Source organism: Halichoerus grypus, chromosome 1 (genome assembly GCF_964656455.1).
Source record: "Halichoerus grypus chromosome 1, mHalGry1.hap1.1, whole genome shotgun sequence".
In the NCBI taxonomy this organism is placed as follows: Eukaryota; Metazoa; Chordata; class Mammalia; order Carnivora; family Phocidae; genus Halichoerus; species Halichoerus grypus.
Genome location: NC_135712.1, coordinates 153,562,062 through 153,577,140, shown reverse-complemented (window position 1 = coordinate 153,577,140; position 15,079 = coordinate 153,562,062).

Here is a 15,079-nt window from a genome sequence, read left to right as displayed (position 1 = left end):
TTTAGGGAGGGGCCCAGCATCCCAATAGCAAGGGGAGGGGGGAATAAGCGTGGGGGAGAGCCGGGGGGGTCGCAGGAGCAGTCAGTGACCCAGGGCTGGGCCTGGGTCCGAGGTCAGGGCGGCGCGGCAAGCCATTCCCCACTGCCCCAAGCAGAAGGAGGTCACTCTGGTCTCTGTCCTGGGACAGAGATATGATCTCAAATTACAGGGGGCTCCAGAGCCACTGATACTCTGCAGTGGACAAAGGGCCACTTTCTGAGACCAGGGGAGTAGATTCAGAGAAACACTTCACACTTTTCTTCATGTGAAATGGCACTTCTTCCAACGTGGTAAAAGAAAGCTTTAATTTGTCAGGATTCAGACTAGCTCATACAACTTTTGAGAGGTCTTGAAGAGAAAATTGATGATTAGTCAAGATGAGAATATAGGATGGGGTACGGCAGGGACAGAGTACTGCAAAACCCCAGCGTTCCTGGGTCGTGTTGGACTCTTCCTTTGGTTCTTTGACAATGAAGAGTTAATTCTCTGCCTCACTTTGCAGAAGGGAATGGAGCCACCCACTTTTTTCCAAACTCACATCTAGAATGACTTCCGAGCGGCAGGCTCCCATTAGCACCCATTTTGCATCTCCAGCTTTAGAGGCAGCTTCTCCCACTCCTCCAGCAGACAGCTAAGGTCAACTGGTGTCACGTAGGTGTGGTCTGGGACCCAGTGGCACATGACCTTTCCAGTCCCACCTGACCACACCACCCACACACACCGTGACAATGATGGGAGGTCTTGAAGGGGGTTAAGGGACACACCTTCAGAACCTCTACAGGATCTAGATTGGCAGCTGCGCATTTTGAGCACTTGTCATTTGAAGATTACCACACAATCTGCTCTAGTTGCATCTGCAGGAAATACAAGCCAGGCACCTGGATTAAAACTTGACAGCCCAGCCCTATTGCATCTTCACAGCATTAGTTTTACATGTGAATGGTTACGTGAAAAACTGAGAATCCAGCTTGTTGCAGTAGTAAGATTATGGATTATTATATCTTTTACATTTTAATCTTAATGGTGCTGCTGTGTTTTCAATTAAAAACAAAACTTATACACACTTGAATATTTTCTAAACCAAGCTATTTAATTATTTTTACTAAAAACACTTTGTTTTCTAATTAGAAAAGCAATACATGCTATTGTAGAACACAGAAGGTGTAATAAAGACAATAAAAGTCATCCATCATATCTCTATGCAGAGATTTATATTTTGTAACACTTAAAATAAGAAATTAGATGACCTCTTTTCCTAAATAACCTTTTTACTTTGCAATAAGTTTCGATTTACATAAAAATTGCAAGGATGGGGCACCTCGGTGGCTCAGTTGGTTAAGCATCCAACTCTTGATTTCAGCTCAGGTCATGATCTCAGGGTCCTGGCAATTGAGCCCTGCATCGGGTTCTGCACTGAGCATGGAGCCTGCTTGGGATTCTCTCTCTCTCCCTCTCCTTCTGTCCCCCACCCCCCACGCATGCGCTCTCTCTCTCTCAAAAATAAAACAAAACAAAACAAAACAAAAAAAGCAGTTGCAAGGATAATACAGAGTTTGCATATATACCTTTCACCCAGCTTCTACAGTGTTAACATATTGCATAATTTTGGAACATTCATCAAACCCAAGACATGAACACCAGTACAATACTATTAGCTAAACTGCAAAGTCTGTTCAGATTCCTGTTTTTCCACTAATGTCTTTTTTTCTGGTCCAGGATCCTGCCCAGGGTACAACATTGGGTAGACTTAGTGCTCAGTTTTTGTAAGTCTCCTTTCTTCCCAAGTCTCATGTGCAAAATACTAATAAGAAAATACCACATTTATATTTGGTATTTTTTGAGCTGCAGAAGAAAGCATCAAATATCTATAGCCTTCACGTCTGACGTGTGGTATAGTAGGTGTCTTAGTCCTTTCGGGCTGCTATAAGATACCACAGACTGGGTAACGTATAAATAGCAGAAATTGCACGTATCATAGTATTTCCTCTTTTAGGGCAAAGGTAAGTGGGGACAATATCATACTGTGGTCATCCAGAGGGCCAGGAGAGAGTGCTGCAACCCTCTGTCCTCCCTCCCTCCCTTCCTTCCTCTTCATCTCGTCTTTTGTTCATTCATTCAACAAATAGTCCTTGCATGTCAGACACTGTAGTGTGTAGTACTGAGGATGCATCTGTGAACAGGATAAGCACTGTCCCTGCTCTCACGGGAACTGCCGTGTAGCAAGGAAGAGGGCCTTTCTTCAAATGATCCCACCAATAACAGGCTACACAATTATAACTCCGACATGTGCTATATGGTGAAGTACCAGGGTCCAGGAGACCTAATCTGGGCATGAAGGGGGGTTTTTGCAGGGAAGTGACATTTAAACTAAGTGTGAATGATGGGTAGGTGCAGTTCAGACAAGGCAGAAAGAGAAATCTGGGCAGGGGACACAGCTTGAGCAAAGTCCCTGAGGTGGGAAAGAGTGCTAACATGGTACCTTGTGCAAAGGAAGAGGCCCTTCATAAACTTTGCTGAAGAGATGAATACATTTTTCAGTTCACAGTGTATTTGAAGGATATTTACTTAAACCCAATCAGTAATACTCGCCAATAGCACACCAAAGCCCCACCATGGCCCTCAGATTCCCAATCCCTGTCGAAACAATTCCTCAGCATCACCTGGAGTCTCCAGGTAGCCCCCCCCTTCTCCCTCAGTGCGTGGGGTGGCCCAGCATGTGGTTAACCAGCTCTCCCAGTCTTCTTGTCGGAGTGGATGGTGCTGTGCTCTCCTGGCATGGGCCAGACTCCTGGCATTGTCCGTTATACCTCCGTCTGGGTCCCCCTCTGCTGCCTGGGGTACGGACGGGGGTCTTCTGCTCGGGTCTCAACCTCAGCTCTGTGCATTTTGACAGCTCAACCCTGTCACGCATTGAGTCTAATCACAGAAAAACACATCGTTTCCTCCTGCAGGGCTCTGTAGACCTGGGAGTTATTTTCATGACTGACAGTGTCACTTGGTAGCTGACCACCAAGAGATGGCCAGCTCTCAGTGAATCAGGAGCTCACATGTTTGACTGGAGGCTGGAGAGCCAATCTTGGAGCTTTGGCAGGCCGGTCAGCAGAAATTACAAGTGTGACCTCCACCCACCCTGGCATCACTGCATTCCTTATGCTCTCTGGAAGGATGGCCCAGGCAGTGAGAGGAAGATCTTCCCTTTCTACTCTCCTAACTCCCAAGGCCACACACAAAGAGAAGTCTCAAAGAGTGACCGGGACAGAAGAGGACAGGACGTTGAACACAGGACAGCCTGAACTACGGCATATGTCCCCGACAATGATTTTATTTCTTCAGCCATCATCTGATGACTGCTGGATATGAGCCAACCCCTGGGCTAGACACTGGGGGGCCCAAAGGTGAATTCGACATGGAACCTTCTCTCCAGGAATCTGCCTTTACTTGCAGAGAGAAGCAGATGGGAAACACATGGGCACTCTGAGTGTTGGAAGGGCCTGCAGCAGATCTGTACCGACAAAGAAAGGGAGGGGTGGTTAATTCTGCATGGGGAGGGCAGGGGGTGGATGATAAAGCTTGATAGTAGAGGTAACACTGAAACTGTGTGTCGAAGGAGGGCTGTTTGGCTGGCAGGCAGTTTGCGGACACGTTTGGGCAGGGGATGATAACATTCCAGGCAAAGAGAACAGCAGATGCCAATGCATGTGTGAAGTGGGCACAGGGTTTTAGGGAGTTGTAAGTCATTTGCTATGGCTGGAATTCCCAGTTTAAATGAATTCTGGCAAAAAAAATTAAACTTGCTCAAATAGGGCTAGGACATGCCTGGCACTTGACATTTCATTCTCTAGACCTGCACTGTCTAATATGTAGCCCCTAGCCATATGTGGCAATTCCAATTTGAACTAATTGAAATAAAATGCAACTAAAAATTCAGTTCACCAGACACATTATCCACATTTCAAGTGCTCAATAGCTACATGTGGTTAGGGTCACAGTATTGGACAGCACAGATGTAGAACATTCCCATCATCACAGAAAGTCCTGTTGAGCAGTGCTGCTCTAGGCTGCAGGCATCACAGGGGGATTTTAGGCAAGCAAATGGCAGCTTCATATTTCACAGAACCCTCCCTGAGGCCAGTGAGGATGAATCAGAAGGGGCCATGACAGAAGGCAAGGCTAGAGACCAGTTAGAAGACTATTGCACCAGTCCCAGCCATCAAGCTGCTGTCATAGGATGAGAACAGTCCCCTTTTGCCTGGAACTTATCCTTATCCAAAGCTGAGTGGAGAATTATTCAGGGCGACTAATGTTTCACTGAAGTCCTGATGTCCCCCCACCCCAGCTTGAGAGACAGGAGTCCCCAAAGGATCATAGCAAAGCTGGGCAGTCAACACAGTGGGAATGGATCTCGTTTCATCTCCTGTAAGTCCTGGGGCTTGTTATGTAAGGTGAGGGTGTGTCTGCAGGCACAAGGACCTCCAATCTAGACCTCTTCACACCAAACAGATAAAGAAGACTCAAGTTTTGCCACCATGGAAGTCAGGTCAGATGTTAGCTGAATGCCCAGTTGCCCGTTGTCCTTAACACTGAAGCAGCCACAAGTTGAGAGGCTGAGAAAGCAGGAATATCCCATGGACCACGATAAAAACCCAGTGAGCTCCAGTCAGTTTCCCTGGTGTTTGCAGTTGCAGCCATAGAATATGGGAATATTGACACATCCTCGCCTTGAGTAAAATTAATGACAATATGCCCAATGTGCCATCGACTCAGATAGAACACCTGACAGAGATTCCGCTTGAGGCTGCACTCTGGGGTTGTGGGTGTGTCCACATGAACCACTCTGGAGTGTGTGAACATCGCCCTTGTGTTCCTGGCTGAGTCAGAAGAAGATCTGGGGGTCAGAAGTCCTGACACAAAGCCTAGCCTTGCCAGTCAGCTAAAAACAGTCTGTTAAGAATGCTTTTCCCACCGACCTGCAGCCCTCACTATAAGCCAGGCCCCGTCCTGGAGATATTAGTTCAGTTAATTCTCATAACAACTCATGAAGCTGGTGCTATTATTATCCACATTTGACTGAGGAAACTGAGGCATGGAGGTTAAGCCACTTGCCCATGCTTACATAGCTCCCAGTATCCAACCCTGGCCCCTGGCTCCAACGCCCACACATTGTGTGCTACTGAGAAGCACATACCCAGTGTGGGCCAAAGCCCTTCATTGCCAGACAAGTGTGAGTGCTTCTACTGTTAGTGCTATGGTCCCCCTGGGTGACAGTGATCCTGTGGATGGGCATGAGTTTCTTTGGGGAGGGGCTGGCTCAAGCATCCCAAGCACACAACAAGTCCACAGCTCTTAGTACTACCCCAAGCAAGGTCTTGTCGCCCTCATGACTGGATGCCCCCAGGATGAGACTCCTATCCTGGTTCCTCCCATTTCCTCCATGGCAACACCATAAGCCTCCCCCACAGGCTTTGGAGAAACACCTCTTTGCGAGGTGATTGTAGCACATGGCATGCTGGCACAGAGATGGCAATGCACACCTGCAGCCATTCCCGGGGCTGAGCCAAGCGAAGCCTGCCTCCCACGCAGCTCCAGCTGCAGTGAGCTGGGCCTGCCCAGCCATTTCCTCACTGCCAGCTTCAGTGGGCCAGCATAGGTGTGTCTGAGGATAGTTTTGATTACTGAACCCACTGCTCAGAGGGGCTGTTGCTGCAAAGGACCAAGTCCATTGGTGAAAGACATCACCAACCAAACTCTGGCCCTGGGATCAAGGTAGTGATTTCAGAGCTCAGCTTCTGCAGAGCTTGTCTATTGCCATTGTTCTATTGGGTGAAACCAGCAAACTATATAAGAACTTAAATGTAATGGAAAAATCCAGGGATATCTCTCTGGCTTTAGGTATAGCTTGATCCAGAGGCTAAAAGAGTGTCATTAGGACTTGTTTTGCCTTAGTATCATAGCCCTGCCATACATTTGTGGCTCCATTTTTGAGCTCCATGTCATGACTGTCTCCATATCAAAGGCAAGATGGCTGTAGGATGACTAAGTTCAGGGTTTCACTCAATGGAAAAGAATAAAAAACTCTTCCAGTGACTTCCACAAAAATTCCCAAGATTCACTGATTGGACTGGCTTAGGGTATGTGTCTGTCCTTGAAGCAATCATTGTTGCCAGGGGTATGAGCTCCACTACTGAAGAATGAAGATAGGACAGATCCCCAAACAAAAAATCAGAGGCCTTACTAGAGAAAAGGGAACAGTAGTCAAACTACAGATGTCCAGAAGAGGTACAAAAGGAAATTCTCCTCAATGAGACCTGGACAAATGACATGATATTTGCAGAGCAACAGGGCGAGAAAATGGCAGAGGGGGTAGTGTCTTAAGCCCATCTTTAAGATCTACTCTGTACATGTGACCTGACCTAACCCTGGGTGTCCCAGTTGTGGCTAAAATGTCAATGGGAAGCCCAGATAGAGGCTTTGCCATGTTGTCTACGTGCAGAGACTGTCATCGTGGATCCTTTTTACTTTATGGCAAGGCCTGCTGTTGCCTATACATTCGCTACTCTCAATTCCCTCCCTCCTTAGGTTTTGTCTTGCCTCTACTAGATTATAGCAATAGCACTCCAGCTTTCACCCTGCTCTACCTCTACAACCCTTCCTGCCCACCTCAGGGAGCAACCTTTCCCACTGCAGCTCTTCAATACAGAGCACCCTTCAAGAATGGCCCTGCTGGTATGATATATTCAAAATGCTGAAAGGGAAAAATCTACAGCCAAGAATACTCTATCCAGCAAGGCTGTCACTCAGAATAGAAACAAAGATAGAGTTTCTCAGACAAACGAAAACTAAAGGAATTCAGGACCACTAAACTAGCCCTATAAGAAATATTAAAGGGGACTCTTCAAGTGGAAAAGAAGACCATAAGTGAGAATATGAAAAGTAGGAAACACAAAAGCAGTTAAAAATAGATATTTCTGTTTACAGATATTTCTGTAAAAAAAATCAGTCAAGGGATTCACAAAATAAAAAGATGTAAAGTATGACATCATATACCTAAAACGTGGGAGGGAGAAGAGTAAAGAATGGGTTCGAACTCAAGTGACCATCAACTTAATATAAACTGCTATATGCAAAAGATGTTATATACAAACCTAATGGTAACCACAAATAAAAACTCGATAATAGATATGCAAAGAATAAAGAGAAAAGAATCCAAGTACATCACTAAAGCAAACCAGCAAACCATAAAAAAGAGAAAGAAAAGAAAGGATCAGAGAAAAACTACAAAAACAACCAGAAACAAGTAACAAATCACAATACATACATAGCTATCAATAATTGCTTTGAATGTAAATGAACTAAACACTTCAATCAAAAGATATAGGGTATCAGAATGGATAAAAAAAACAAGACCCATCTATATGCTGCCTACAAGAGACTCATTTCAGACCTAAAGACACCTGCAGATTGAAAGTGAGGGGATGGAGAACCATCTAGCATGCAAATGGGTGTCAAAAGAAAGCCAGAATACCAATACTTATATCCAACAAAATAGATTTTAAAATGAAGACTGTAAAAAGAGACAAAGAAGGACACTGTATAATGATAAAGGGACAATCCAACAAGGAGATGTAACAATTGTAAATATGTATGCACCCAACATGGGAGCACCCAAATACATAAACCAGTTAATAACAAACATAAAAGAACTAATTGATAATAATACAATAATAGTAGGGGACTTTAGCACTCCACTTACATGGATGGACAGATCATCCAAACAGAAAATCAGCAAGGAAACAGAGGTTTTGAATGACACACTGGAACAGATGGATTTAACAGATATATTCAGAACATTCCATCCTAAAACAGCAGAATATGTGTTCTTTTCAGTGCACACGGAACATTCTCCAGATAGATCACATATCAGGCCACAGAACAAGCCTCAACAAATTCAAGAAGATCAAAGTCATACCATGCATCTTTCCTGACCACAATGCTATGAAACTAGAAATCAACCACAAGAAAACATCTGGAAAGAACACAACTCCATGGAGGTTAAACAATATGCTACTAAACAATAAATGGGTCAACCAGGAAATTAAAGAAGCAATAAAAAAAATAGATGGAAATAAACAAAAATGAAAACACAATGGTCCAAAACCCTTGAGATGCAGCAAAAGCGGTTCTAAGAGGGAAGTATATAGCAATACAGGCCTAGTTAAAGAAGCAAGAACAATCTCAAACACACAACCTAACCATCCACCTTAAGGAGCTAGAAAAAGAACAACAAACAAAACTCAAAACCAGCAGAAAGAAATAATAAAGATTAGAACAAAAATAAATGATATAGAAACTAAAAGAGCAATAGAACAGATCAATGAAACCAGGAGCTGGTTCTTTGAAAGATCAACAAAATTGATAAATATCTAGCCAGACTCATCAGAGAGAGAGAGAAAGGACTCAAGACTCAAATAAACAAAATCACAAAGGAAAGAGGAGAAATAACAACCAACACCACAGAAACACAAACAATTGTAAGAGAATATTATAAAAGACTATATGCCAACAAATCAACAACCTGGAAGAAATGGATAAGTTCCTAGAAACATAAAAATTCCCAAAACTGTAGCAGGAAGAAATAGAAAATTTGAACAGATCAATCACCAGCAAGGAGATTGAATCAACCACCAAAAGCTCCCAACAAACCAAAGTTCAGGGCCAGATGGCTTCACAGGCAAATTCTACCAAACATTTAAAGAAGAGTTAATACCTATTCTTCTCAAAATGTTCCAAAAAATAGAAGAAGAAGAAAAACTCCCAAACTCAATTCTATGAGCCCAATATTACCCTGAGGCCAAAACCAGATAAATACTCCGCTAAAAAAGAGAACAACAAACCAGTATCTCTGATGAACATAGATGCAAAACTCCTCAACAACATACTAGCAAACTGAGTCCAACAATATATTAAAAAATCATCCACCATGATCAAGTGGGATTTATTCCTGGGCTGCAAAGGTGGCTCAATATTCACAAATCAATCAACATGATACATCATATCAATAAGAGAAAGGATAAGAACCATATGATCATTTCAGTAGATGCAGAAAAGGCATTTGACAAATTACAACATCCATTCATGATAAAAGCCCTCAACAAAGTAGGGTTAGAGGGAACATACCTCAACATAATAAAGGCCATCTGTGAAAAACCCACAGCCAACATCACACTCAGTGGGGGAAAACTGAAAGCTTTCCCCCTAAGGTCAGGAACAAGACAAGGATGTCTACTCCCACCACTTTCATTCAACATAGTACTGGAAGTCCTAGCAATTAGACAACATAAAGAAATAAAAGAGATCCAAATTGGTAAAGAAGAAGTAAAACTTTCACTATTTATAAATGACATAATACTATACACAGAAAACCCTAAAGACTCCACCAAAAAACTACTAGAACTGATAAATGAATAGTAAAGTCACAGGATACAAAATCAATGTGCAGAAATCTGTTGCATTTCTACACACTAACAATGAAGCAGCAGAAAGAAAAATTAAGAAAACAATCCCACTTACAATTATACCAAAAATAATAAGATACCTAGGAATAAACCTAATCAAAGAAGTGAAAGACCTGTACTCTGAAAACTATAAAACACTGATAAAAGAAATTGAGGAAGACACAAAGAAACGGAAAGACATTCCATGCTCATAGGCTGGAAGAATAAATATTGTTAAAATGTCTATACTATCCAAAGCAATCTACACATTTAATGCAGTCCCTATCAAAACACCAATAGCATTTTTCACAGAACTAGAACAAACAATCCTAAAATTTATATGGAACCACAAAAGACCCCGAATAGTCAAAGCAATTTTGAAAAAGAAAAGCAAAGCTGGAGGTATCCCAATTCCAGACTTCAAGTTATTTTACAAATCTGTAGTAAGGAAAGCAGCATGGTACTGGCACAGAAACAGACGTAAAGGTCAATAGAACAGAATAGAAAATCCAGAAATAAATCCACAGTTATATGGTCAATTAATCTTCAACAAAGCAGGAAAGAATATCCAATGGGAAAAAGACAGTCTCTTCAACAAACGGTGCTGGGAAAACTGGTCAGCTTCATGCAAAAGAATGAAACTGGACCACTTTTTTACACTATACACAAAAATAAACTCAAAATGGATTAAGGACCTAAATGTGAGACCTGAAACCATAAAAATCCTAGAAGAGATCATAGGCAGTAATGTCTCTGAAGTTAGCTGTAGCAACATTTTTCTAGATTTGTCTCCTGAGGCAAGGGGAGCAAAAGCGAAAATAAACTATTGGGACTATATCAAAATAAAAAGCTTACTCTTATTTCCCCTGTAGAGCAAGGGAAACAATCAACAAAACTAAAAGGCAGTCTATGGAATGGGAGAAAATATTTGCAAATGACATATCCAATAAAGGGTTAGTATCCAAAAAATATAAAGAACTTATACAACTCAACACCCAAAAAAGAAATAATCCAATTAAAAAATAAGGCAGAAGACAGGAACAGACATTCTCCAAAGACATCTGGATGGCCAGCAGACATGTGAAAAGATGCTCAATATCACTCATCATCAGAGAAATGCAAATCAAAACTGCAATGAGATATCACCTCACACCTGTCAGAATGGCTAAAATAAAAAACATAGGAAATAACAAGTGTTGATGAAGATGTGGAGAAAAAGGAACTCTGGTGCACTGTTGGTGGGAATGCAAACTGGTGCAGCCACTGTGGAAAAAAAATATGGAGCTTCCTCAAAAAGTTAAACATAGAAGTACACTTTGATGTAATAATCACACTATTGGGTATTTACCCCAAAAATACAAAAACACTAATTCAAAGAGATACGTGCATTATTTACAATAGCCAAATTATGGAAGCAGCCAAAGTGCCCATCAATAGATGAATGGATAAAGAATAGGTAGTATATACTCAATGGAATACTTTTCAGCCATAAAAAAGAATGAAATGTTGCCATTGCAACAACATGGGTGGAACTAGGGAGTATAATACTAAGCGAAATAAGTCAGAGAAGGACAAATACCATATGATCTCACTAATATGTGGAATTTAAGAAACAAACAAGCAAAGGGAAAAAGGCAAAACAAGAAACAGACTCTTAACTATAGAGAACAAACTGATGGTCACCAGAGGGGAGGTGGGAATGGGTGGGGGATGGGGGAAATAGGTGATGGGGATTAAGGAGTGCACTTGTTGTGATGAGCACTGGGTGATGTATAGAATTGTTGAATCACTATGTCGTACACCTGAAACTAATATAACACTGTTATGTTAACAACACTGGAATTAAAAAATATATATACATTTAAAAACAATGGCCCTGCTGGCCTCGACAGGCCTTTCCCCACCCAGGCCCTGCTCAGGCTGGGCCTCAAGCCCAAAGAGAGGCCAATATCCCCCATCCCAAGACATCATGACCTGAGGCTATACCATCAACTGAATTACTCCTTTAGGAATAAGGAACCATGTAAATTGGGGAAATATGGTTCTTACCATTTCTAAAACTGCTTGAGGCTCTAAGGCATCCAGCCATTGGCAGTCCTCTGCCAGAGCATTCTTCAACTGCCTGCTCTCCTTGGCTTGGCTGACTTCTACTGATCTTCCACATCACAGCTCATTGCTTGTCTCCCCCCAGAAAGCCTATTCACTCTCTTGAGGAGCACCTCAGTTTCCTCATGGACAATCCCCACAGTATGTGGTCTCATTAGGGCAGCAAGTACAGTGAGCCCCACCTCCCACAAATGTAGGGCTCATCCCTACTGTGACCATCCCCACACAGCAAGGGACAGATGTAAGGCCTATGCTTGGCCACTGTAATGCTTTCTCCTAGAACACACCACATTCTTCTGTTATTAAACCATTCCTGTAGTTCCTCCTTTTAGCCCCTCCAACCCGAGCTGCCCTGCCTGTTTCCAAGGCACTTCTAAACTTGCAATTCTGTGGTTCATTAACCTTTCAATAAATTCAGTTTTGCTCCTTTTAAACAAAATCTGTTTCTGTTGCCTGCAGTCAAGGGCCCTGACTGACACACTTTATTTCTATTTCTCTCCTCTGTGTGTGATGTCCCCAACATCCCTCATAGTCCCCAGCGCAGAAGAGGCACCAAATGGCTGCTGCATGAATGCCTTAGGGACTGGCTCCTGTGGGCCCCATCCCTTGCTCCAGGCCTCCATCAGCTGGTATCCCTGTCTCAGACCACAGTGCAGCCAATTCAGTCACATGGCAGGAGCTTGGGCCCCCTACCTCCTTGTCCCCCATTCAGTGCACAGTGAGGACCTTGCCTTCCTCCTGAGCAGTGCTACCCCCATCCAGAGGCAGAAGCTGTCTTGCTTTTGGATCAGCACCTGTAAGACCAGTAACTTTCAGAGCTTCTGTTCAGCCAACTATCCTGTTCCTCAAATTCTCCTTCCTCGTCATTTAATTGAAAAAAATATTGGGTGCTACTGACATTGGGTGGTATTACAATAATCTTAATGTCCTATAGTTTGGTAACAAATAGTCAGGGCCCCATTTTAGGTTTTGTTTTTGTTTTTCACTCTATTCTGATTTAGGATTTGGTTACTTTCTGTATACAGCCAAATTGCAGCAGAAAACGATATGAACCTTCTATCTACCTACAGATAAAGAGATAAATTCACCTGAAGTATAAATTTCATTCTAGGCCCAGCAAAACTTTTGACATTTTCTGGACTGACTTTCCGAAAAGAAATTCAGACGACCATTAAGTGTGAGCCCATCGCTTCATTTGGAGGTGGTATGGATGTATATTTTTTGTTTTTAAATTTAATATACTTGAATCACAATAATGCAAGCTCATGGTAATGAATTAAAGAGAACAGAAAAGCTGATGGTGAAAAGCAAGTCTCCTACCCCAGTTCCAACCTCTGATGATGATCTCTCCTATTGGCATCTGCTTAACTATCGCTATCTCTAGGACTCTGTAGTAGGCCTTTTTACTGAGTATAACTTTCCCCTGTGTCTGAGGTCAGGTTCTCCAGAAGCAGAGCCTGACGTGGGGCTCAGGTGCGTGTGATTCCTTGAGTGCAGGCCCAAGGAGGACAAGAGTGAAGGGAGCAGGGCAACAGGGGAAGGAGCTGAGCAAAGATGGGGCCTTGGCTGGAGTTGGCCTGTGGCTGATCCCATGGGGAGCTCTGGAGCATGAACTGCATCACAGAGGTGATCCCTTCTTGAGGCAAAGAAACTTGAGTCAATTATGGGCTGAAGACTGCCCTGGGTGGTAGAGGAGGGCACATAAGCTCCCTGGGGAGTCAGCCTGGGGAAGGGGTAGGCTGTTTGCTGCCAAAATCCCACAGGGGTGGGACCAGTGCTCTGGCATGGTAGAGGGGATCTGGGCGGGGCATCAGCAATACCCATTCCGCCCTCTTTGGGTGATCTCTCTGGAATATATTCTAAGAAGTGACATCATTAGATAAAATGGAGTGGAACAGCTTGTAACTCTAAATACCATTTCATGGTGGGGGAAATATAGGCATTAGCCCAGGCATGAATACCTTGCCATGAGGCAATCTATCCAATGTGACAGTTACACAGGGCAGGCCCCTCAACTGGAGCAATGGAATATGCTATGAGCAGGGTGGGGTAGGATAGGAGAGCTATCTCCCATGGTTTCTTGCAGAACACTGTAAAGAGGGGAGGGGAGGAGGGAAACGGGCAGCAAGAGGAGAAGCTGCTTGTGGGATAAAGGCATTGGGTGTCTGGTCCAGGTGGGTCCACAACATGGAGTAGGGGGTAGGAGTGGGGAGAGTCTGGAGGGGAATGGCTGCATGCTTGCTAAGAAACTAGTATTATACCTTTACTTTGTTCTTGGGTTTCCTTGATCAAATATTTTCATTGTTATAAAAGCTTTCAAACAATTTATAAAGGTGCAGTACAGACAGACACCCCCTTCCATTCCTCACCATAAACTCACCTGTCAACAACCACTGCTGTTAAGATGTAGCTTGGGGATAATAACTGTTCTTTGGTTTTGTTCATGTTTTTGAGGAAGGTAAACTCTTCCTCCTCCTCTTAGCTTACAGGTGTTTTCAGCTTCCAGACTCCATGAAGTATAAACAATAATAGAGGTAAAGGACTCAGATCCCAGGCAGAGTGTCCCTACCAGGCAACAGGGACCCTAGAGGATGCTGCTCCAACCTCAGGCAAGAGACTCGGTCCTTGTGGCTACTGTCATGGGACCTGGTGCTTTGGGGTCCTGCTCGGCTTCCCCATCTCTCACATTCCCCCTCCACACCCATGTCCCTTTTGGAGCACAGAGGCAGGTTTCCTAAAGTGTCTCAAATACCTCTTTCTCTGCCGTGGGTCATCAAAGGTGTACCAAGACCGTCTCTCCAGTCTGCGTTTCTCAAAATTTCAGTGTCAGGGACGGAGCTCTGTTTTCATTCAAACTGAAATGATACTCCAACTGGCTTAGTCCTAGGGAGCCAGAAAGGAAACTCTGTTTTTCCAAAATCTAAATAATATGGAAGCTCAAAGAGCCAGGCGATACTCTATGCATCACTTCTCTAAGACACAGATACAATGGAAACAGTTCAAATGTGGGATTCAGTCCCCAGAGCAACCTCCAGAGCAAGCGCAGTCTTGCTTCTAGTTCCTGACACCTCGAAATCTACAGGACCATGGGACACAATCAAACAATAAGGAGAAAATCTTCCAGGCTCTGCCAAGCTCTGGCCCAGTGGAGTCTGTGACCCTTCTGTTTCATGCAGATCCCAAATAAAGAAAACAGTCCAGGTGTCTGGTTTTGCGGACACACAACAACGTGGTGTAATCTCAGGACAAGGAACCATGGTGCAGAGCAAGGCAGGCCAAAGAGCTGGCAGATAAGTTCAAGGTGTTGGAGTCATGAGCAGGTGTGGCAGCTTCCATACGGGGCAATAGGGAGGGCTTCTTGGGGGAGGAAGGGGCGTTTGCATTGAATTCTGAGGGTCGGTGATGATTTGGCAGGTATGTGTGGGGACTGGGTGGGATAGTGA